Source organism: Bacillus rossius, chromosome 1, assembly GCF_032445375.1.
Source record: "Bacillus rossius redtenbacheri isolate Brsri chromosome 1, Brsri_v3, whole genome shotgun sequence".
NCBI lineage: Eukaryota > Metazoa > Arthropoda > Insecta > Phasmatodea > Bacillidae > Bacillus > Bacillus rossius.
Genome location: NC_086330.1, coordinates 307,767,038 through 307,790,180, shown reverse-complemented (window position 1 = coordinate 307,790,180; position 23,143 = coordinate 307,767,038).

The window sequence follows — 23,143 nt, the reverse complement described above, 5'->3', positions numbered from 1 at the left end:
TTTTTTTTTAAATTTTTTTTAGATTTTTTATTATTATTTTATAAATATATATTTTTGATGACTATTACTTAGTATCTAGGACTTATTACTAATTTACAAATCTCTAATATCTACTACTATACTACTAGTTAAATATAGAGGAACTGTCGGTGTATAAAGTTACAGGTGAATTAAGTCAAGACCTATTCGCATTCTGGCATTGTTGCAAGCTTGTAATTCAAAATCCCATGTCTTTCAGAAACACAACCGGCACTGGAGGTGAAGCCTGCCAGGCGGGCCATGCCCATCGTACATAGGGAGTCAGCCCTAACACAACAGGCAGTGAACTCCCGGGAGCCGAACCTACACCTGCGTGCTTCGGACTTTTTTGAATAAGCAAATTATTCGTTAATGTCTATAATTTAAGTTTCAACTCGCGGGAGACTGATTGGCCGATCGCTCAGCCAGCCACAGCACACTACGGAGGTCTGTGAGCCAAGATTGAATTTGGCATTTTATATTTTCCATGCAACTCTGGATCTTGTTCGCCCAGTGATGAAATATATGGGTTTCTGCTTATGGCACATTTATCATAGAATTTTTGCGCAGTTCGGAAATAATAATGTTTTAAAAGTTCGAGTTTGAGCTCTCTGTGCATAGCCCTTACGGGGCAATACACAGGCGCATCTGTTGCAATACGAATACTCTTATTCTGAATTCTCTGTAGCTTGATTAAGTGAGATTCCGCTGCTGTTGCCCACACCGGCGCCGCATACGTGATTATTGGTTTTATTAGTGCGTTATAAATTATTATTCCGTTTTTAACAGAGCTACCTAAACGTCTGCTCATGACGGGGTAGAGGGTCATGAGCCTAGTGAAAGCTGTTTTTCTTTTCGCCTCTATGTGATCGCGCCATAGTAGTTTCCTATCCATGTGTACGCCTAAATATTTAACCACATTTTTGTGAGGAATTTGCTCATTGAAAAGTGTTAGTCGTGGTCTATCTTCAAGTGGCGGGAGATGTTTACGCGTAAAAACTATAGCTTCTGATTTAGTAGGGTTTACCTTAATTCGCCATTTTGTGCACCACTGTTCTATTGAATTTAACGCGGTTTGTAATCTGTCTGCTGCGAGTTGTAGAATACTAGATCTGCTAAACAATACCGTATCGTCCGCGTAGCAGCCAAACTGAACTGATCGGTGTGCGGGCTTAGGCATATCGTGGATATAAATATTGAATAAAACCGGCCCCAAGATGCTGCCTTGTGGGACTCCTGCTTTAATTATTTTTAAATCGGACTGTGCTCCTTCTGTCGTGACTCTAAACGATCTATTTTCTAAATACGAGGCCAGTAATTTAATATAACAATCGGGGAAGCCAGTTTTATATAATTTATAAATTAAGCCTTCATGAAGTACTCTATCAAAGGCTTTTTCTATGTCCAAAAACGCTGCGAGATTATAGCTATTCTGATTGAATGCAGTTATTATTTGTTCTGTCATACGGACCAGTTGATGCGTTGTTGAATGCGCGCTGCGAAAACCAAATTGTTCGTCCGGCAGTACGTCATTTTCTTTAATGTGAGTATTTAATCGCTGTAGAATTATGCATTCAGCTACTTTTGACAATGTACTCAGCAGACTAATGGGCCTATAATTTTGGGGCAGTGTCTTATCTTTTCCGGATTTATGAAAAACTATCACATTCGCTTCTTTCCACTGCGATGGAAAATACTGTAGTTTTAGTATTCCATTTATTAATTGAGCTAGGTATTCCAAAATTTCATCGTGCAGTTTCTTAAGGACTACTGCCTGAATGCCATCGTTTCCCGGTGCCTTACGTGGTTTCATACGCCTGATAGCCTGTTTAACTTCCTGAGATTGAGTTAAGTAAGGTTTTGAGGTTAAAGGCTGATTAAGTTTAATTGTAACGTCTCTGTATATTCTGGCATTAAATTGCGGGTCACAGGGTTCGATATTAGGTTGAAAGGCTAATTCAAGGGTATTCGCGAAGGCTTGTGCTTTGCCTGTCGGTGTAAAAGCGAACCCAGTGCGTGTTTGTAGCGGAGGTATTTTATCTATCTTATGAAGGAATCGCTTTGTCATACTCCAGGTGCTACCATCTTGCACCTGTAGCTGAGAGACTTTCGTCTCCCATTGGCTGCTCCTCCATAGAGTTATTTCATCGGAAATTATTTTCTGTAATTCATTAATTCTCGCTTTAATGTCGCGCTGCCTACGTCGAGTATATTCGCGCCTTAATCTATTTTTCTGAGAAATTAAATCCCTAATATACACCGGCAGTTCATCTTGCTTAAATCTAACCACCTTTTCTGGGATGCACGAGTTAATTGCAGTTTGAATTTTAACTGTAAGTTCAGTGACTGCTGATTCGATGTTATCTTTTGTTTTGAAGTTGGCAGCATCGGCTGCAGGCAAATTATCGACTAAATACGTCTGAAAGCCTCTCCAGTCGGCTTTCTTGTAGTCTTTAATTTTTCTCGGAGGACTGATGTCAGTGTCCACGTCATCGAATAGTAGATGTACTGGAAAGTGGTCAGACGACATTTCGTGAAAGACTCTGAGTTCGAATCCCGTTTGAACTCTCTTATTTAATGCAATATCTAAAATATCGGGGTTGTGCCTTAGTACTCCGCTATCGTGAGTGGGCTCTGAGGGAGCATGCACTTGATAATTTTTGTTAGACTCGTGTCTTTGCAGCAGTAGGCCATTGGCTGTATTGCTCCGACAGTTCCAGTCTTTATGTTTGGCATTAATATCGCCGACTGCTAGGAATGTGGGAGCTGAGCCATATAAGATGTCCAGCTCGTTTTCAGTTAGTGACCTCCCCGGTGGTGCATACATCGAAATAAGCACAATTTGTTGTTTATTGACTTTAAAAGTAATTGCCACAGCTTCTAATTTATTAAATTCAGGTAAATGAAATTCACTATGTTGTATACTTCTGTGGATTAGTAGGGCAACCCCTCCACTTCTGGTATCGCGGTCGCGCCTATAAATAGTGTAATTTAAGATAGTTAGACGATCTGTTGGAATTAAGTGTGTTTCGTTTATCGCCGCGATTCTAATATTATGTTTAATTAAATGATCGGTAAATTCGATTATTTTATTTCTAATTCCTCGCGCATTCCAGTAAAGGATGGTACTTAATCTACTGTCTACGGGGGTATTATTAATGGCAGAACCTAAATTAAGGATGTGCAGCATTAAAGCTGGCCGCTAATGCTGTCACGAAGCCCGTGGTGGCTTTTATTTTGTCCTCTATTGACTTGGACGGATTACACCAAATAGCCATTAAAATCCACATTGGTTCCAGGACGTGTGCCAGGTTAGGGTCCTGTGTAATGGCATCCGATTGGCCTACGAGCTTCAGAAAGTCGCTCGCGTCCATCGCTGGCTTCTCCGCGGGATTTAGCTGCGGTGAAGCAGTTGGCATTACTGTTGGTGAGTCAGTCTGCAACGGGCTGGCTTGTTGTTGCCCAGGTGCGACTTTCTTGGAATCACTGGGGGGAGTGGTGGAGTTGGGTGGCGCCTTAGTACCTGGCTGATCCATCACTTGACCTTGCGCCCGGCCTTTACCGTTTTTGTGCCCCGAATGGTGTTTCTTCGGGGGCCTCTGGGGCAGGGGCTGGCCTCTAGGCCTGGGTGGGTTTGCCAAGACAGATTATCTTGTAGCTTTATAGAAAATAATCATATTATAGATTATGTATGTTTACTTAAAGACTACTCTGGATATAATCCTTTTTATAAGGTTTGCAAGAGTAGTTTATTTATATTTATTGCACACATGATTATATTTTTAACACACATATATATATATTATATAATATAATACAGTTTATATTATATAATAATTCATATCCTTTTAGCTTGCTTATACAGGTTTCCAGGGCGTTATTCTGTCATAATTCTTATTCTTATTTTCAAAGAGAGATCTGGTGTATATTTTTAATTCTCTTATTCTTAATTAATTCTTTTCAGTTCATTTATCTAATTTGATATAATATTCCGGCTGTTCGATTACACTATACACAAGAAGAACAGCCAAAGAAACTTGTGTAGGAGATTCAAAGAGTTATTTTATTTTTCTGTAGTAAGTTATTCCGTATCGGAAAGCAGATCTTCCATCAGAGATTGTTCGTGCATCCAACTATCGAAACGCTCCAGTCTCTTGGATACTTCAAAGGTGTAATTTCTCCATATGTCATAAGTCTTCTTATCTCTCACAATTTGATTAATATCCTTAATATCAACATCCTCCATAGCCATCTTCCTTGTGTACTTGTTTCGTATGTCTTCTATTTTAACGCAATCATTTAGAACATGCTCTACTGTGTCTTCTTCCATGCACACAGGGCACATAGGGCTTTCCACTAAGTTAAAAGAGTTTAATTTGTGTTTAAAATTCCCGTGACCTGTTAGGAATTGTGAAGTGTAGTGGTCAGTACTTATCCATGAAAATTTCATCCGTTCTTCTATTGAAGGGAATATATTGTGTGTATGCCTTCCCTTGTCAGAGTTTCGCCACCTTTCTTGCCAGATTTCAATATTTTCTATGTGGATTCTGCGATATTTTGAAGCAGTGTATTCCTTGTTCATCTTTAATATCACAACTTTTGCTCTTTCTTGTATTAGTAGGTCTATAGGTAAGGCTCCAGCGATAACCTGCAGTGCTTCTAAAGACGTAGTTCTGTAGCTTTTTGTTACAGCAATTAGAGCTGTTCGTTGGGATGAGTTTAACCTTCTTCTTACATGTGAATTGCGTAGTAGTTCATACCAGACTGAGCAAGCATAGGTAAGTATGCCCAGGTATACTCCATTGTACAGTGTTGTCATAGTATTAGTGCTCAATCCTACATTTGTAGGTTTATGACTCCTTATTTTTTGCATTAACAGTAGGGCCTTTTGTGATGCTTCTTGTATGTGTTCTTGGTATCCTGTTCCCGTTGTGATTTGTACCCCTAGATACTTAACTTTTTGTTTTATCTTCACTATTCGTTCTTGAAATCTTATTAAAGGTGGTCTGTCTTTATGTAATTTTCCCTTTAGTAATACGCCTTCAGTTTTTTCAGATGATATAAGAAGTCGGACACTGCTTGCCCAGGTGTTGATAGAGCGTAGAATAATTTCTGCTGTCTGCTCTAATTCGTAGCGTGAAGTAGCGGGTATAATGAGCAAGCCATCATCTGCATAGCCATATATAATGTTATTTACTGGTAACTCAATTTTCAGAAGCTCATCAAATATTATATTCCATAGTAGCGGACCAAGGACTGAACCCTGAGGACAGCCCATGGAGAGCTTCTTTTCCACAACTATGTGGCCCAATCGACATTCACACTTTCTATCTTGCAGAAAGCCCCTTATGGCGGCATACAGGTTCTTAGGTGTGTTAAGATTCTTTAAGCGCCATAATACTTGAGGCCACCAAGCGTGGTCGAATGCTCCTGCTATATCTATCGTCACTCCAAGCACATATTTTTCTTGTAGGTTTTTAATATATTGATTTACATCGTATAGCGCTTTTTCTGTACTATACCCTCTTCTGAAGCCATACTGCTGTTTATCTATTCCCTGTATTACTTCCAAATAAGCTGTTAGTCTTGCATTAATGAGCCGCTCATAAATTTTTCCCATGTTAGGCAGCATAGTTAAAGGCCGGTATGACTTAGTTAATTTCGGGTCCTTAGCATTTCCCTTGTATATGATTTTGAGAACTCCTTCCTTCCATATTTTTGGAAATGTTCCTGAAGATAAGCATAAATTATACAGATGTAACAGTACTTCCTTGATTCGAGGGTAAGCTCGCCAAATTAACTCAGTTGTTATATTATCTTTACCTGGTGCTTTTCGTGGTTTTAACTCTTTAATGATCTTGTCAAGCTCTTGGATGGTGAAAGAAACTGTGTCTTCTGTATCAGGCAGTTCTTTCATCGCTTCTCTCTTCATCTTTTGAATATTCGTATCTTCATCTGGGTTGTCATTAGGTAGTAAATCATGTAGAATAGTTTCCAAATTTTCTGTAATGTCAGTAATTTGTCTATTTGCCATCATCATCCCAGGGATTTCAAAAGAACTTCGTACTTTGCCAGCCATCACCTTGTACACATATCCCCAAGGGTCCATATTCCCCTTGTTAAGGACAAGTTTTTCCCAGTATACCTTCTTCTTTAATAAAATATCTTTCTTATATTTCTTTCTCCTTATTCTGTACTGTTGTAAAATTAAAAGTTTATAAAATCCATTTGCCGCTCTCTTCATGATTCTTCTTAGTCTTTCCAGATCTCTTCTAGTTTCTTCTAATTCAACATCCCACCAGGGATTTCCAGGAATAATTTTCGTTTGTTTCCTAAAGCATTTCTCACAGATATTCTGTAATATAATTGTTAATCTCATGGCGAGTGCTTCTGCGGAGTTATATACATCTTCTTCATGTGATAATTCATTTATTTTGCTTGTTATTAATTCATCAAACTTCTTCCAATCCGCGTTCTTATGTATGTACCGTGGACTTATTATTATGGGAGGCATCTCAGTTCTTTGCAATTGGATTTCATAAGTCATCAATCTGTGGTCACTTGAACTGTCCAGATGAATCTTCCATTCATTGACTCTTTCTTTCATGTTGTTATCAGTCAATGTCACATCAATGAAAGTCTCAGTATTAGTTGCTGGTGATAGATATGTTCCTGTTAATGGATCATCATTAATAACATATAGATCTCTTTCCATGATAAAATCGTTCATGATCTCACCTTTTTCGTCATTCACTGGTGAATTCCAAAAAGAAGATTTTGCATTTGTGTCTGCACCAATTATTATATTTTCATGTCCAATTGTATCCAATATTGAATTAAGCTTATCAATATGTACTTCAATAGGATCTGAGAATTGAAAATAGGATGAGATAACGTATATTTTCATCATCCTCATCTGCATGATCATGCAAACATGATGTTCATTAGAAATGCCGGAGAGTAACATCGTAGTTAGAGTTTCATTTCTAATCCAAATTGCCGATTTCGGATTATCTCCTATTGCATATATTAAACCATGGATTCCTGCAACTTGCCCACGTAATACATAGGGTTCTTGTAATAAGATCACATCAAGCTTCATTTTTTCTGCAATCTTATTTAATTCAGCACTGACAACAGCTGAACGTTGTGCGTTTAGTTGCCCTATTTTTATGTTATTTTCATATTTCACCATAATTAGTTCTTTCTATTTCTCTTTCGTAAGCTCTCTTATAGGCAGGGCAATCAGTGCTATCTACCCTATGCTCGTGTGGTTTATTCTCTCGTCTGCAATTTGCACACTTATTTCCTTCATTTTTCTTACTACATTCTGTATACTTATGCCCATCAAGTCCACATATAGAGCAGATAGTTTTGCTTTTACATTTATGTGCGGGGTGTCCGTAATTCTGACAGTTGAAACATCTAGTTATTGACACAAAATCCCTAATTTTACATGCAGAAAAACCAATATACATATGTGTTCTGCTTAGCAAGATATTCCTTATTTTAGGTGTGCATTCAATGACAAGGTGCACTGTTTCTTTATTATCCTTTCTGCCGCGTCTTGTTCGCACCATGAAACCAGCTCTGAACTCCTCCAGTGAGACTTCATCTGCGCTCAGATTCTGAGCAAATATTGTGCCAGCTATATCAGGGTTATCGAACTCCCTAGGCACGTCGTACATAATAACTTTCGGGCCCTGCTTTGTAGGGCGCTCAGTACGTAGTCCTAGTTTAGATATTTTCTCATCTTTTTGCAGTTTTTCAATCGTGCTGGAGTCTTGTGCTTCGATTATAATTCCTCCTTTCGAAATTTTCCTTATTCCTTTGAATTTCAGCCCATTCTTTATTGGATCAATGTTCTTTAAGATCTCTCTTTTGGTGGTGTCACTTGTTTGAGTTTCGTCACTTGGCAGGACAATCAGCAACTCCTTCTTCTGTTTAGGTATGATCTGTTGACGAGTAGTCCCTCCAATTTCAGCTGCACTTGTTACTTCCGCATACGTCTTCCTTATCACAGGGCCTTTACTTAATTCTATCCCCTTTATCACTCCGTTAAGCCGGGAATTGTCTATCAGAACCTTATCTAATAGGCCTTTTAGCTGTGTTACTCTAGGCAGAATATAGTTTGTAGATGCTTTGTTAACCTTAGATATCTCTGTGGTCGTGTAGGTGGTTAGCTCAATTATTAATTTTTCAGCACATGAAAGCACCTCCTGTTCATCCCATTTAGGGTTTATCACAAACTCTTCAGTCGATTCTTCCTTCTCAGCCGTAGTTTTGTCTTTCCTGAAGATTTCCCTTATCATCATTTTAACTATAGTAGGGTCTTGTTCACATATTATGGGACCAACAGATAGCAGCCATTTTCTTTCAGTTAAATTTGGTACTGGTTCCTTAGCCCAGTTTACTTTCTTATCCAGCAATTTGTCAACCAGTATGGTCACTCTCTTCAAGTCCAATCCTCTGTCCTTAGTGTAATCCGTCAAAAGGGTTTTCCTTTCGGACCAGTCTCCTTCTATTGGATGTTTAACTGCCTCTTGCAAATCTTCATGCCAATGCTTTCGATCCATCGTAGAACCAGCGGGCTCACACTGTCTAATCAGTACTATTGACTGTCTGGCATGCGTTAAAGCAGGAGGCTATCACCCCAAGCCAGCTGCCCTCTTAGCCGCTGTTGGTCTTATAGCAGCACACAGAAAAAAAACCCGGCTGACTGATAGCCAACAGTCGTTGCCACCCACGGACCAACTTTGAGGTGGGGCAGTGCCCGGTACCCTTTAACCTCTCTCCAAGAAAATTTCAATTCCAATTCCAATTCAATGCTCCCATTCACACCAAATCAGCAAAACAGAACGCAGTTGATTATGCAAACCTTTGCGTAAACAACCACGAACGCCCACTCAAGACAAGGTGCAAAATGGGGGGTTTAGCTCGAGGTATAGAGTATGAGCCCAGTGGGAGATACCCCGAGAAAACCGGGTTTGCCAAGACAGGATACTCCAGTTCATGCCTATCGCTCAGCACTGAATATTGGTTAGGGCTCTGCCATTGCGGGCAGTCGGGGTAGCTCGGGGCTCGCCACGGCTGCCTTGGGGGCTGGGGGCAGTAGCCTGAGGGGCCCGCTTGTTGTGGGGGCGGGCGGACTTGAGCCGCGGCTGTTGCTCGCTTGTTTTTCGCGCAATGCGCGTTTGGACTGCAGCTCTCTGTCTTTCCGCTCCTGTTGCGGGAGGTGACGCCAGTTCTCCCTCTTGTAGGCCATGCAGCCTCTGTAATTGGCGCAATGCGGGCCTTCACATCGCGCGCACTTTGCCTTCGTCCTGTCACCTCCCTGGGGGCAAACCTCGGTTTTGTGCCCTTGGCTGCACCATCGGCACACAGGGGAGGCTCTGCAGCCTTTTGCGGGGTGGCCAAACCTCTGACAGTTGCCACATTGGAGGGGGCCTTTGGGGTGTCGATAGTCCTCAACACGAATGCTGAGGCCTCCGAATGACTTCAGGTCGTAAATCCTTTCTGGATTTACGGCCTTCGGGAGCTCTACGACTAACTTATTTATAGGCTGCCTTGTCTGCCTGTTGTACAGAAACCAGAAGTTCTGCACTGGAAGACCCATTGCGGTGAACTCGGCCTGAATGAATTGTTTGTCGGTGCTGCTATGCACTCGACAAAACACAAACTTGTTCGGGATCTCGTCCCGTTGCAGCAGCACAGAGTGTTGCACTCCGGCCTGCTCCAGTGCACGCACTGCTCTGTGGTACTCCTCCACAGTGGCAGTGTGAATCATGAGCTGGTCATGGCCGCGACTGACGCACGACCAGCGCTCCTGCAGTGCTGCATCCAGCACTGTTTTAATGGCCGGGTAGCTGTGGCCAGAATCAACAAATACATACAGGGGTTTCACCTGCATTTTCTTTGCCTGAGGGGCAGGGTTTGGCGGGGCAGGGCTCGAACCTGCGGGCGTGTTGGCGGCCGTTTGATTGGCCGAGTTGTTTGCCCTTCTGACGGGCTGCTTGCGAAGTCGCTCGGCCTGCTGCCTGGCGATCGCGGGGTTCGTCAGTGGGGGGCGCAGTCTTTCGTCCTTTCCTCCCGTTTTTTGTTTTTTTGAGACGACTGTTGTAAAGCCGTCGTCGCTAGACATTTCTTGTTCGTCGTCGCTCGGCAGGGGCACATCGATGCACTCCTGCATCACCTGCTCGTCACTTAACTGATCCGTCATGTCGCTAGTTACACCCTACAACGCTCTAACACCCACTTACCACGCACCCGGTATTAAGCCGGGTTGTGGCTAGGCTGTAGGGTTAGCTACAACCCGGGTTGTTTTGCACGCTTACACTTCTTAGAAAAAAACCTGGGAATACCACCTGGCCTGTGTGCGAGCAAACAGGCTGTTCCTGGAATCTCGCAGCTCCGCTTGACGCGTCCGTCCTCGGCCAAGGCTCGAAGCGAACTCGGCGATGTCCGGTTGGCAGCCCGCAAAACGAGCTTCCCCGAGGGCTCCCGAGCGGCTCCGAACGTCATGCGCGCAGCGCGCGAATACTTGGCTTTTGCTGGTTGCATCGGCGCGCGGTTAGGCGCCGCGCGACACATCATGATGTGCGTATGCGGAGCACACGCAACAAGAGCTCTCTTTTTTTCTAAGTGAGGCGAACTAACTTAGGTACAGTCTAGTGGGTGTGTTATGAAAGCCAATCTGTTTGGCAGGAAACTATTTTTGCATATGTGTCGATTGAGTCGGAGTAGGATTGTACAATCGGTGAATTTTAAAACTGTACGGAATAAGCTAATTGGTCTGTAGTTTTTGAGGTGTTTAACTTTCCCCTGCTTTATACAATACTATAACATCAGCTGAACTCCATTTGGAGGGAAAGCGATTTAGCTTTAACATTGCGAATATGCACGTAGCTAAGTATTCTAGGGCTTCGTATGGCAGTTGTTTGAGGAAAACAGCTTGAATACTGTAATTTTCGGAGGCGTATACTGGCTAGCTTAACTTCCTGTGCCTGTGTTGGCTGGGGCACACAGACGATGGTCCTCTACAGTTTAACATGGAGTTTTCGATAGACTAGTGCTGTAAATTGCCTGTCGCATGGTTGCATGTTCAGTTAGAAGGAAGTTTCTAAGGAATCTGGGAAGGCGTGTGTCTGGTAGCGGGGATAGGATGTTAACACAGTATATATATTTTTTGTAACGGCAAAATATTTACCTTATTTATTGAGTCACCTCGTCATTTCCCAGACAATATTTTTCTGAATTTTGAGTCACGCAAACTTAGCCTTCCATTGGCTGCTGCGCCACAGCACAATTTTGTATTAAATAATAGACTTTAGATTGTTATTCACCGTGTCGCATTCTGCTGCCATCGTCGAGTGTATTTGCAGCTCAAACGTTTTCTCTGGGTTACTGATTTTCTGATATAAACATGCACATCTTCCTCGTGCACAAAATGAACCCCTTTTTCTGAAATGCACTGGTTGATACCATCTTGAAATTTAGTAGTATCAGTGATAATGGTCTCAAATCTCAAAAGTCACCGTTTTTAATACTAATTTCCAATGCGTCCGGGTGACATGCAATATAATAATTCTGAAACCTAACTAATCCACTTACTTATCAGTTTTAATTTTACGTGGTTCATTGAGTCCGTGTTCGCATTATCGAATATGTGGGAAAAAGAAAATAGTCAGATGTCATATCATAAACTACCTCTATGTCGAATCCAGAGTGGTTCGTTTATTCATTATGATATCTAGAATGTCTGACATAGTGTTTGAGTGGTGGAAGCGTTAATGGTTCTAACTCGCTTTAACGGTGCACCCGATATTTATGGCACACGACTGTGTGAAATTATTGTATGTGGACTGGGATTAGGGGTGAAAATATTGTATAAATTCTGTGTACAACGGAGAAATAAAGGTTTGCCCTCCTAACCCCTATAATTCTCCTAGTCTGCCTTTAAACATAAGACCCAGTTTCGTCTGCAGCGATCGTTAGCTGTTAACGAACAAGTCGTATGACACCACGGAGGACATTTTTATTCTTTTGTTTGCTGCCATGCAGCGCTAGTGTCGACTGCAAGCTCCGGCCATATTGGATGGCATCACAGATATTTCTAACTCCCACAGTTGTTGAGTGCTAGTGTAGCTTTGTTAAATATATTTTATTAAGTTCTATGAAAAAATCAGCGTGTGGTGGTTCAGAATTGAACCATATGACGACCTAGAGGCTTGGAGGAAAGCATGCTAACTAAAGGACTAACACAACAATTACAATGTGAATTTTTAAATAAGTTTTATATGAAAATACAGAATACCTATCTGAAGGAGATTTTTTAAAGTATGCAAGGCCACTGGGAGAGATATTTTAAATACCATATATCCGACAGCAAGTACAAAATAACAGTATGCCATTCCCCTAAATTATGGTACACTATAGGGGATACGATGTTAATAATTATGTTTTGACCAAGGGGAGACTATGATTTAAGTATTATATAAATCGTGGTATGTTCAAGGGAGATACTATGCTATAAGCATGATTCAAATGGTACGTGAATTGTGTCCAATCCCTCTCCGACCCACCCCGGGGAGGTAGCCACAATGCCCTACATCAAAATAATAAAAGCGACAGGGTTGTAGCATGTTTCCAAATATAGCCACCAAGCGTGATTGTAGTGTTATGTCTAAAGAGTTCATTCTATTGCCACCAGAGACTAATACTATAGCGAAGTTATCAGAGTGGGAGAAGTCAAGATGTATTCCAAAAGCACCCATCCAGATGTGCTAATTTTATTAATAACTATTCCCTAGACTCTTCCATCATCCATCAATTCCACCCTCCATATGGGAGAGAGGAAATTTGGTACAGGCAGAGCATGCATAGTGCACATAATTAAGGAAATGTCGCACCCAAGAGAGAAAAAGTAGGAAATGTAGAGGAAACATTCTTAAATGTACAGAGAAATAAAAATTATAATTTTTGGGTGAAAAACTTTCTGTAGAGTGCTTAAATTATTTCAGAACAAAAAAATTGTTTTTGAAACTTGTTTAGCTATTGAATTGTATCTAATGATATAGTCGCATGTATTAACATTTTACAAATTTGAAATTAATGGTGACTAAACAAATGCTTGCAAAAGCTATATTGAAACATGTGATTGCACTTTGATTTTTCTACTTACAACACATAACATGGAGGTAGTAGTAATTATAAAATATTCAAGTACAAGAAAATACTCTATTGTCTTTTATTGAAATTTAGCACATCAATATAAATTTAATAAATTTAGGCCTCAAATTACTACCCATAAACAAGTATCAAATATAATTCTGTATAACATGTTTAAACCTAACTATACAAATAAAATTTCAAATAAATATATATGGAATTAATCAAATCATTTACCAGAAAAAGAAGCGTCATAGCCATCCCCATGACTCTAAAAACATAAGGCCAAAATATAATTAAAAGACTAAAAGTTATAACAGTGCATTTTATTCTAGAAATATTTACATTATAAAATTATTCAATAATGATGGTACGCGAGTCACAGGCTGTATTTGGTGAGCTTCGCTGGCCACGCACTCAAACATGCACCACAGCCTCGCAAATGGAAACTACTAGCAATGCAAACTCACCCTACATTACGACAGAACAAATCTTTTACGCAATATTTGGAAGTGTATCCACAGACAAAAGTAGGTGAACTTATTTTGTGGGACCACACAACGTGAAATAACTTGAAAATTTTCTGAAAAAAACTGGAATTGAAAGATAATCCAAACAAAATAGAAGTTATTATGTCTGGGGCAATTGATTACAAACATAGATAAAATAGAAAATGCTATAATTTTAATTTAAAAATTGACTAAAAATTAATTAACATACTTACACACTGTCCCGGTGTCAACCATGTATCAGCCCTGCTGGAGTCAAATACTATTGAAACAAATTAAGTTAGTATTACTTGTGATTGCTGAAGCACTTGGAAGAACCAAACACTATGAAATGCAATTTAAAGCCTCACTGCAGCTCACACGGTGCAGGTGCCGATGACATTCCAGTGACAGTTAACGAAACATGATAGAGTCAAGAACCAGAAAAGTAAAGGGAAGCTAAAGGTCTCTGGACCTTGCCTCTGGTTCAAACCCTCACTTAAATGCCTAACCAGAGTTGCGTGCATTTCAGCCTTTTTGGCTACAATCGCTTGGCTTTCAGAGATGCATCTGCGTCAACAGGTTTGTCATTAAAGTCTCTGATGATGCTATTGTGCACGCTTTACTTTAGCGGAGAATCAGCTGGTTAAATGACTCTAGAGCGAAGACAGAGCGTCTGGGAAGATGTGAAGTTGTTGCTCCAGGTAATAAGTGAGGCTGTCCTGGTCAAGCACGGCTTGCCAGGCGCGCCGAGAAGGTAGTCCAGCCGCCGAGCAGCTGCGCCGAGCGGGGCGCAGCATTCAGGCGAGCCTAGCTTGAACACACTGAAGCCTGAAGCGTAGACTAGCCAGAGGAACCTGTCCAGATGGTTGACAGGTTTATCGTTCTGCCGACAGAAGCTTGATGAAACGAATGCTCTTTAAATTCACGTGGATTCACACTCTTCAACCTTTGGCATTCCATACCCGGTCATAAACAAGAGTCATAAAACTAATTTTGGCGGTAAAATGTATATACAAAACCTGGCAAATGAGAACCATAACTCAATGAGAGCTGTTTGGAATTCTTTTAAGAGTGATACCAGAGAAATGCATAATTAAAAGGGGAATGGCAAAGGAATATTGTAAGTAAACAAGCGTAGAAATTATTTAAACATGAAGACATTTTAACTACCTTCTTGAAATCAGAAATTACACATAAAATAATAAATTTAATGTTTTATACATTACGTGTTTGTTAAAGGATACCTTTCATCATAAAGTTGTTAATCAATTTACTAATTAATAATGTTCAAGAATTCCGAGGGATAATATTACTAAAAAGTTCCTCAACAGAAACAGGAAGCTGGATATTCTGGCATAGCATTTGTTCTCTCCGGTGAAATCCTGCTTCTCTCAGATAAGACCGTACTGTTTGGCTACTGTGACCTGCACCTTACGTCAGTTCGCAGCTAATCCCTACTACATTACCTCGAGAGGTATTGCCTATAAAAGGCCACGAAAGGAATGGCCCTCTTATAATTACATAATGATATGTAAGTGCCTGGCCAAGAGAAAAACGTAATGATAGTCATGATCAGTGAAATTTAATCCAATATTTATGAGTTCCTAATTATGATACCAAATATTCTGATCATTAAAAAAGTAAAACAAGATCAGTAATTGATATAAACACTTGAACTTAGTTTTCTTATAAGTATAAGGGTTAATGGTCCCTTCTGTGCGCATATTTTTGTGATTAAAGGTTTAAATTAATCAAGCAGGGTCCCAATTTAACATGCAGGGGTCCCAGAAGTTTTCAAAACTCCTTGGTGGACAGATGGTAAACCATTGGAAATATTCATTATGTTTCAGTAGTAACACAATAATTCTACCCTCGTTGAAAACATTCAGGGCAATCACAACCCTAACACTGGCCTTCAACGGACGCACCAGAGGTCCAAAAATGTCCTGACGGACAGCATGCCAAAAGGCTCGAGACAAATAAGCCACGCACAGCATACATTGGCCCACGAAGGTGTCGACAGCACGGCCGCTGAACTACAGCTGATACATGATTGAGATCGAACAGAACTGCTACACGATCGTGCCTCGTGACCTGCGCCAAAAGTAGGGACGCTGCGGTGCGGTGATAGAAGGCTGAATGCAGACGGGTACAAGTATACGTCTTGTATAATAATATCTCATAGATTTAAACAAATATGCTGCTGGGGCCAGTGATGTCAGCAAGGTTGGCAGCGAGACTGCACTGTTTATAAAGCAAGTCTTTCTACTCTGGTGTTCTTCGAGGGGTTGGGGTAAGTGAGAGAGGCAGTGAGACTGCTTTAGTATTGGAGACGGCTCTTCTTTTTTCATGTCATATATATGCCATGTCATCGAGACAGGTGGGGAGTCTCCACTAATAGGGAAGCCAACTTATCTGTCCTGGCTTGCTGCTGAGGTGAAGGTCGGGAAAAGAGTTGAAAACGTCCATGAGTAATTTGAAAAAAAGCATTAAATTTATTTGGACTACTCTAGTATTACTATTAAGCCACCTGATCATTACTAACGTACATGTCGTTGTATGCTCAATGCTTTAGAATATAAGTGGTGTTTAACATTATAATTTTATTAGTTGTATTATTGATAGAATATTTTTCTGCTCTACTACAAAAATAATTATAAATACTTCAAATATATAATAGTTTATATGTGTCAATAATTATATACACATTTTACAGTAAAAAATAAAAAATATATATATTGTTATTTCTGTGACAAGGAATGTATACTATAATTTCCTTCAAATACGAAGTTATAGCAGAAAAGCCACGCTATTGTGATACTACATCATATCACAGAAAACTGAATCTTTCATTTAAATAATTTATTTATGTTTTTCTGTATTTGTTTGCCAAATTTATACATCGTTCATGTTAATTAACTTCTATATTTGTTTTGGATATTGCTTTCAGCTTTGAAACCTTTCTCTATGTTAATAATGTTAAATGTAATATATTTTAAATACTTAATTCAAGGCCAGTGATTGGCCGATAGATCGGCGGATCTTTTAAAGACATTCTATTAATTTCGAGGATATATAATCCATCTTGTGGTTTGTGTGTGTGCTATCGCGTCGGGTCTTGCCGACGCGACATTTTAATTAGTCCATAGCATCACTACGTCTCCCAAATTGGCGAGAAAATACGCCCCGAGCTTTGGAGAAGCTTTGATAATATTGGATTTGTTGGGGTTTAATCTGAAAACCAGATTTCGGCAAATCATCAGGTATGACTATATGCTATGGTAATTACTGCACTGTCGCAGGATCGTGTCATAGCACGAATTGTGTTTGTGACCATTTGCTGCCTGATAACTCTAATTATTTTGAATACTCGTAAAGCCTCTAGTCTCTTGAAATTATGGCACCTTTAATGTTTAATACGACTACACTCAGAGGTCCTGAAGTATTTCGAATCTAATGCGAACCGACGAATTTCTGTACTAGCAAAATTTATTTTTATCTCCAAACAAATGAACTTTTGTATCTTCGGTGCCCAACGTAATTTAAATTGCTAAATAATATGTTGTTTTACTTTTATTTGTAGGTGTAAGCAAACTTGTTGGTAATTTAAATTTTCTAAGGTTAAATAATAAATGTATTATAATAAGTATTCAATTTATTTTTATATTTAATAAATAGTTAAGTTGGGTACTTTAGGATATTGGCGCCCATTAACCATTCATAAGTACTACAAGGATAATTTTTTTAATATACTCTGTAACTGTGAAGGGTCTTACACCGCATAGTGGGGCATTACAGAGTAATTTGGAGCCGTATCGTGGGGCCCGAATAGTTTGTTGTACAACATTACAGAGTAATTTGGAGCCGCATCGTGGGGCCCAATATTTTGTTGTACAACATTATTGTATAATTTCAAGACATGAACACTAGGGGGAGGAGTAAGACCAAAGGCAACACTAGTTCGAGGGACAGCAGCATGTCCGAAGATGACACTATCTCAATCTCTGTAGCACAAAACACAGAGGATGATGAAACTAGCCAACCCACAAAGCAGTTAGAATATACAGGTTCAGTGCCTACAACCAGTGGCAATATGGATGTAGCTACTATGTTCCAGTGCCTTGTGTCTAGGTTAGATGCTATGAGTGCTGACACCACAAAGTTGAACGCCAGGTTTGATTCTAACACTGCAGATTTGAACGCCAGGTTAGATGCTAATACCGCAAAGTTGAGCGCAGATTTGAACGCCAGGTTTGATTCTAACACTGCAGATTTGAACGCTAGGTTAGATGCTAATACCGCAAATTTGAGCGCAGATTTGAACGCCAGGTTTGATAATAACACTGCGGAAATACAACATAGTATCCTCAGCTTAGAAAATAACCTCAAATTAGAGCTGCAGGAGGTTACTGATAGTGTAGCAGCTGTGTCCAGTCGGGTAGCTAAACTCGAAACACATTTCGAGCTAAAGCTAACCCAAATACAGAATAACTTTCTAGACACTACTCAGAAAATACAGGAGGAGGTAAGCAGTATTTCAGGACGTTAAGAACAAGTAGCACAACAGGCTGCACAAAATCACTGTGGTCTGGATGAGATAAATGAGGTAGTGGAGCATCGTAACCAACAGATGCACAATCAGATTACAAATATTACTCGCAAACAGGATGAACTAGGAAACCAATTGGAGGAGCGAGTAGGGCAGTTAGAGAACAGAATGCTCACCCTTAGGTTAGACAACCTACTAGATAAACAGAATACAACCGCCGTTGCGCCTATGGCTAATGCGCCAGAGTCTGTTTCCCCAATTGCTATACCACATTCAGCTCCTATACTTGACCAAGTGGCTGTTATGCACCACCCGGCCATACAATGGTCAGAGGCCATACCACGGTTTGCTGAAGGGGAAAATGAGAACCCGATGAGGTTCCTAAAAAAAATTTGAGGAATATTCAGCTATTTTCAAGCTGAACAACGACGAAAAATTAAAATGTCGGAACACCGCCCTCCGCGAACACGCATACTATTGGTGGGAGGTTATACAATCGTCTACCCACACTTATGCTGACTTTCAAACTAGGTTTAGACATCAGTTTTGGAGCGAATGCATACAGGGAAACATGAGAGCCAGATTGCACGGTGAAAAATTTGATCAAAAGAAAAACAAGTCCCTTGAAGTGTATCTGTCCAGCATGTTTGAGCGTACTAGGTACTTAGACCTACCTATGAACGATGAGGAATTTATTTCCATGTTTCTAGGACAATTACCTCATAAGTACCAGCTACATCTAACAGGGAGGCATTTTTCAAACATAACTGAGTTCAGAGAACAGCTATTAGCTTTCGACAGGTTAGAGCGGCAGGCGCGTGTTAGCAGCTCGGAGCACGAGAAAGCACCGGCACAAAAGGCACCTCCACTTTATCAACAGTGGTGACGTGACCAGCCAAAAGTACACGTCAACACCGCTATTGGAAATTTCACCATACCGGTGAATGGAACAATCGGCAACACAGGTATGACTATATGCTATGGTAATTACTGAACTGTCGCAGGATCGTGTCATAGCACGAATTGTGTTTGTGACCATTTGCTGCCTAATAACTCTAATTATTTTGAATACTCGTAAAGTCTCTAGTCTCTTGAAATTATGGCACCTTTAATGTTTAATACGACTACACTCAGAGGTCTTGAAGTATTTCGAATCTAATGCGAACCGACGAATTTCTGTACTAGCAAAATTTATTTTTATCTCCAAACAAATGAACTTTTGTATCTTCGGTGCCCAACGTAATTTAAATAGCTAAATAATATGTTGTTTTACTTTTAGTCGTAGGTGTAAGCAACCTTGTTGGTAATTTAAATTTTCTAAGGTTAAATAATAAATGTATTATAATTAGTATTCAATTTATTTTTATATTTAATAAATAGTTAAGTTGGGTACGTTAGGATATTGGCGCCCATTAACCATTCATAAGTACATTACAACGATAATTTTTTTAAGTTACTCTGTAACTGTGAAGGGTCTTACACCGCATAGTGGGGCATTACACTATAAATAAAGGCAAAAATTCGCCAATGTAAAATTACATATAAAACTTGAAATTAAAATATTCTTATTGTAAGGGTATAGAGTATTATCAGGTGTCAAAGTTGTTTATTTTGATTTCTTTGATTCTAGTTGCCATGGTTACTGTAAGTTAGTAAATATTGTTTGTTCACTTGGCGGCAACGTAAATATTTGTGGAGTTTTTTTGTTATGTTTTTTCAATGATGTTAAGCATTTAATTAATTTTTATTATTTTCTTTGAATGTAACTCATGTTGTCATGTTTTTCTTATAATTTTAATTGGTATGATGTGTTTGGCTGCTGCCTAGCAGCGCGGCCTTCTAAGGTCGTGTGAACCCGGAAGTGCCGCTGGTCCTTTGCATCATGGGAATGGAAATGAAGGGTGCAGGGGAAAAACCAACAGGGTCCATAAAACTAAATTGTGCAGGAGAGAGAAAAGAAAGTTTGAAACGTTATAAGTGATATAATGTAGTGTCCATGTTTGTATCAATTATTTAAAAAATTAGTTTAGACCTCGTTGTGTTCCCCTTGAAAATACAGTAACATTCTGTTTTTATTTTATTGCACAATTAATTATTTACTGAAACAGTGACTGGACTCTGTTGGTTATTCCCCTGGATTTTGTAATAGGCTCAATATATTTCTGGAAATATTGTTTATTATTGAATGTTTTATTAGACTATTAAGTCTGAAAACAACAAGAAACAATCTACAGAGTATATACCTTCGTTAAATTATTTGAGGTCAATGGTTTCTTTTTATGTTCAACTAACATTAAACAATATAAGATATAAAATTCTGATAGCAAAAAAATATATGCTTTTCTATTTAATTGTGTGACAGTATCTTTCCACAGATATCTTTATAATATTGAAATTATCAGCACACATCTAGATATCACTTTCCTCATCAGGGATGTCATTATCATGGCTGTGCTGATGAATAGCAAGAAGTTGTCTGTAGTATTCCTTGGATCCCTCATCTTCACAGAACTTTGACAGGATTTCCAGGTCTCGACACTTCTCATTGGGCAGAGGAATAGGTGCAAGGTAGAGCTGGGCAGGTTCTTGAAGATTTGACAGTGTGGATTTTTTCTGCCGCTTCTTCAATTGATCCTTTACAAGTGCAGAGAAGAACACTCCATTGTACATTTCTCTGTGATCTACGGTTTTTGGATCTGATTGAACGAATCTTAGCTGTTTTACTGGCCTTATAGCAAAATGAAGCTTCTTCTTGTACAATTTTGAAGAAAGAAATCCACCCCAGGCTTTGAACATTGGTTGGCCACATGATACAACAACAAACGGATTCGGCTTGGCTCTGGCCCCTTCGATAACTTCTCTCCAGGCATTAGGAGTTTCAGCCTTTGCATGCTTAGGGATTAAACCCATATTTTTATCAGGTTCCATGAAAGAATGGCCACGCACCGGGTATGTAACAGTAACCATCTCAAAACGCCTTAATTCTGTAGTTACATAGTGCAGGAACTGAATGATATTATGATTTTTGTTTTGTCCTGCACATGAGTCGGCGAAGATATGAAGCTTTTGAATGCCAGTGTCCAGATAGGTGTAGAAAAATGATACAGCATTGAGCAAACATCATCTGACCCCTTTTTTGCCGCTGTCTGGTCATAGGTATACATGATTGAGGAGCCACTTGATAAAACATGTACATTGAAGATGTAAAACGCAAGCTGTCTTCTAAAGTACACCTCACTTGAGGTTATGTTTGGCGTAGGAAGATTTGCCCCGAAATCAATAGCAATGGCCTCAACAGTTGGAGACTGCATAGCTTCCTTTTTGGCACTTCTTTTCTTTTTGTAGAACCAGTCAGCTTTCTTGAGGTGAAGTGTTCTCTCATCTTCTAGCCTCCTATGATCCTCCTGCAAGTTCACTAGATCCTCATTACTTGTAGCACTGGCAATTTTTCTAGCGGTATCGGTGAGTTTGGCTTTATGTTCATCACACCAACAGCATGTTTCGGTTCGAGGATAGCCGTAAGCAATGTTGAACTCAGACACGAAAATTTTTCGGAATGTTTCATAAGAGATCTCAATATTGAGATGTTTAGTGAAAAATAGCCCAAGAAGTTTTTTGACATTCAATTCCTCTGGAAGATACACTTTTTGAGAGTCTTTTAAGCTGTAGTGTGCTTTACGTCCCTTTAAACTACCAAAAAAACTGCATCACAGCTTCACGGGTCTGTTCAGTGAGCTTATGAGGGCGATTAGCTTGTTTGCCTCGTCCATCAATAGGTGACGTGCCTGTTGTTCTCAAAGATGTTTTGATTGTGTGTAACCGGGAGGGTTTAATTCCAAACAGTGACTGGAACCCTTTAAAGCATACTGGTACTTCAACTGTACAACCACTCCTTACCACACGAACTTTGTAGCTATAGGAACTATCATTTAACCTAGCATCTTCTACATTCTTCCTTGGTCTTCGCCGTGCCACAGGATGTGTTGAAATAAGGCCTGAGAGATAACTGTTCTGTGCATTAGTACCACCTTCATGTCCAATGTTGTTGAATGTTCTTATTAATTCATTTCGTTCAGCCAAAGAAATATTCTGAAAACATTCAAACCGTTTACACTGACAGTCAACTCCAGTTTCAAATGTCGTTGCCCGCAGCTGCTTGGTAACATCTTTGAGGCGACCAAATTTCTTGCGTTTTTTCGTTGTTGTTTCATCACGCGCATGTACATTTTCATCACTCACTTCACTTTCAAGTAATTGAAATTCGTCGTCAATCATTGTTTGCACACAAGTTACTACAGAAATGGAAGAATTATTTAATTCACCATGAAACATTGATTGTAAGAATCTTTTATAACTGGTATAACACAATACAATCTGCATCAATAAACACAAACACACAAACAACATAAGACAATAAAAACCGTCTGGGCCAAAGATAATATAACACACAGCAGTGCAATACCCTACAAGAATAACATAAGTCAGAACTAGGACTGTGTTGGTTAGTCCCCTGTTTCAGATGGACTCTGTTGGTTTTTCCCCTGCACTATAAAAATAAAAGCTGCAATACCTTTGGACTGCATCGTTTTTTCCATTTTATCAACTTGCAATGTTACAATAAAGCATGACAGCACTGCATTACAATCATAACCTCAATTTTAACTTTTTTGGACTCTGTTGGATTTTCCCCTGCACCCTTCAAATGTATAGGAAAAAGTAAGTTTTTTGTTTAAAAAATAGATTTGGCTGGGACCGAAGCTGGTTTTGTTAGTGTGTGAGTCCAGTAATTTCGGCGGAATGTTATTACAGTAGAAACAATATGAAGTATATCTTTATTATTGAGTTGTATATATCAAGGATTCATACACCTTAGTTACATATGTTTACGATTTATTCAGCATCAAAAGGAACGCCATTT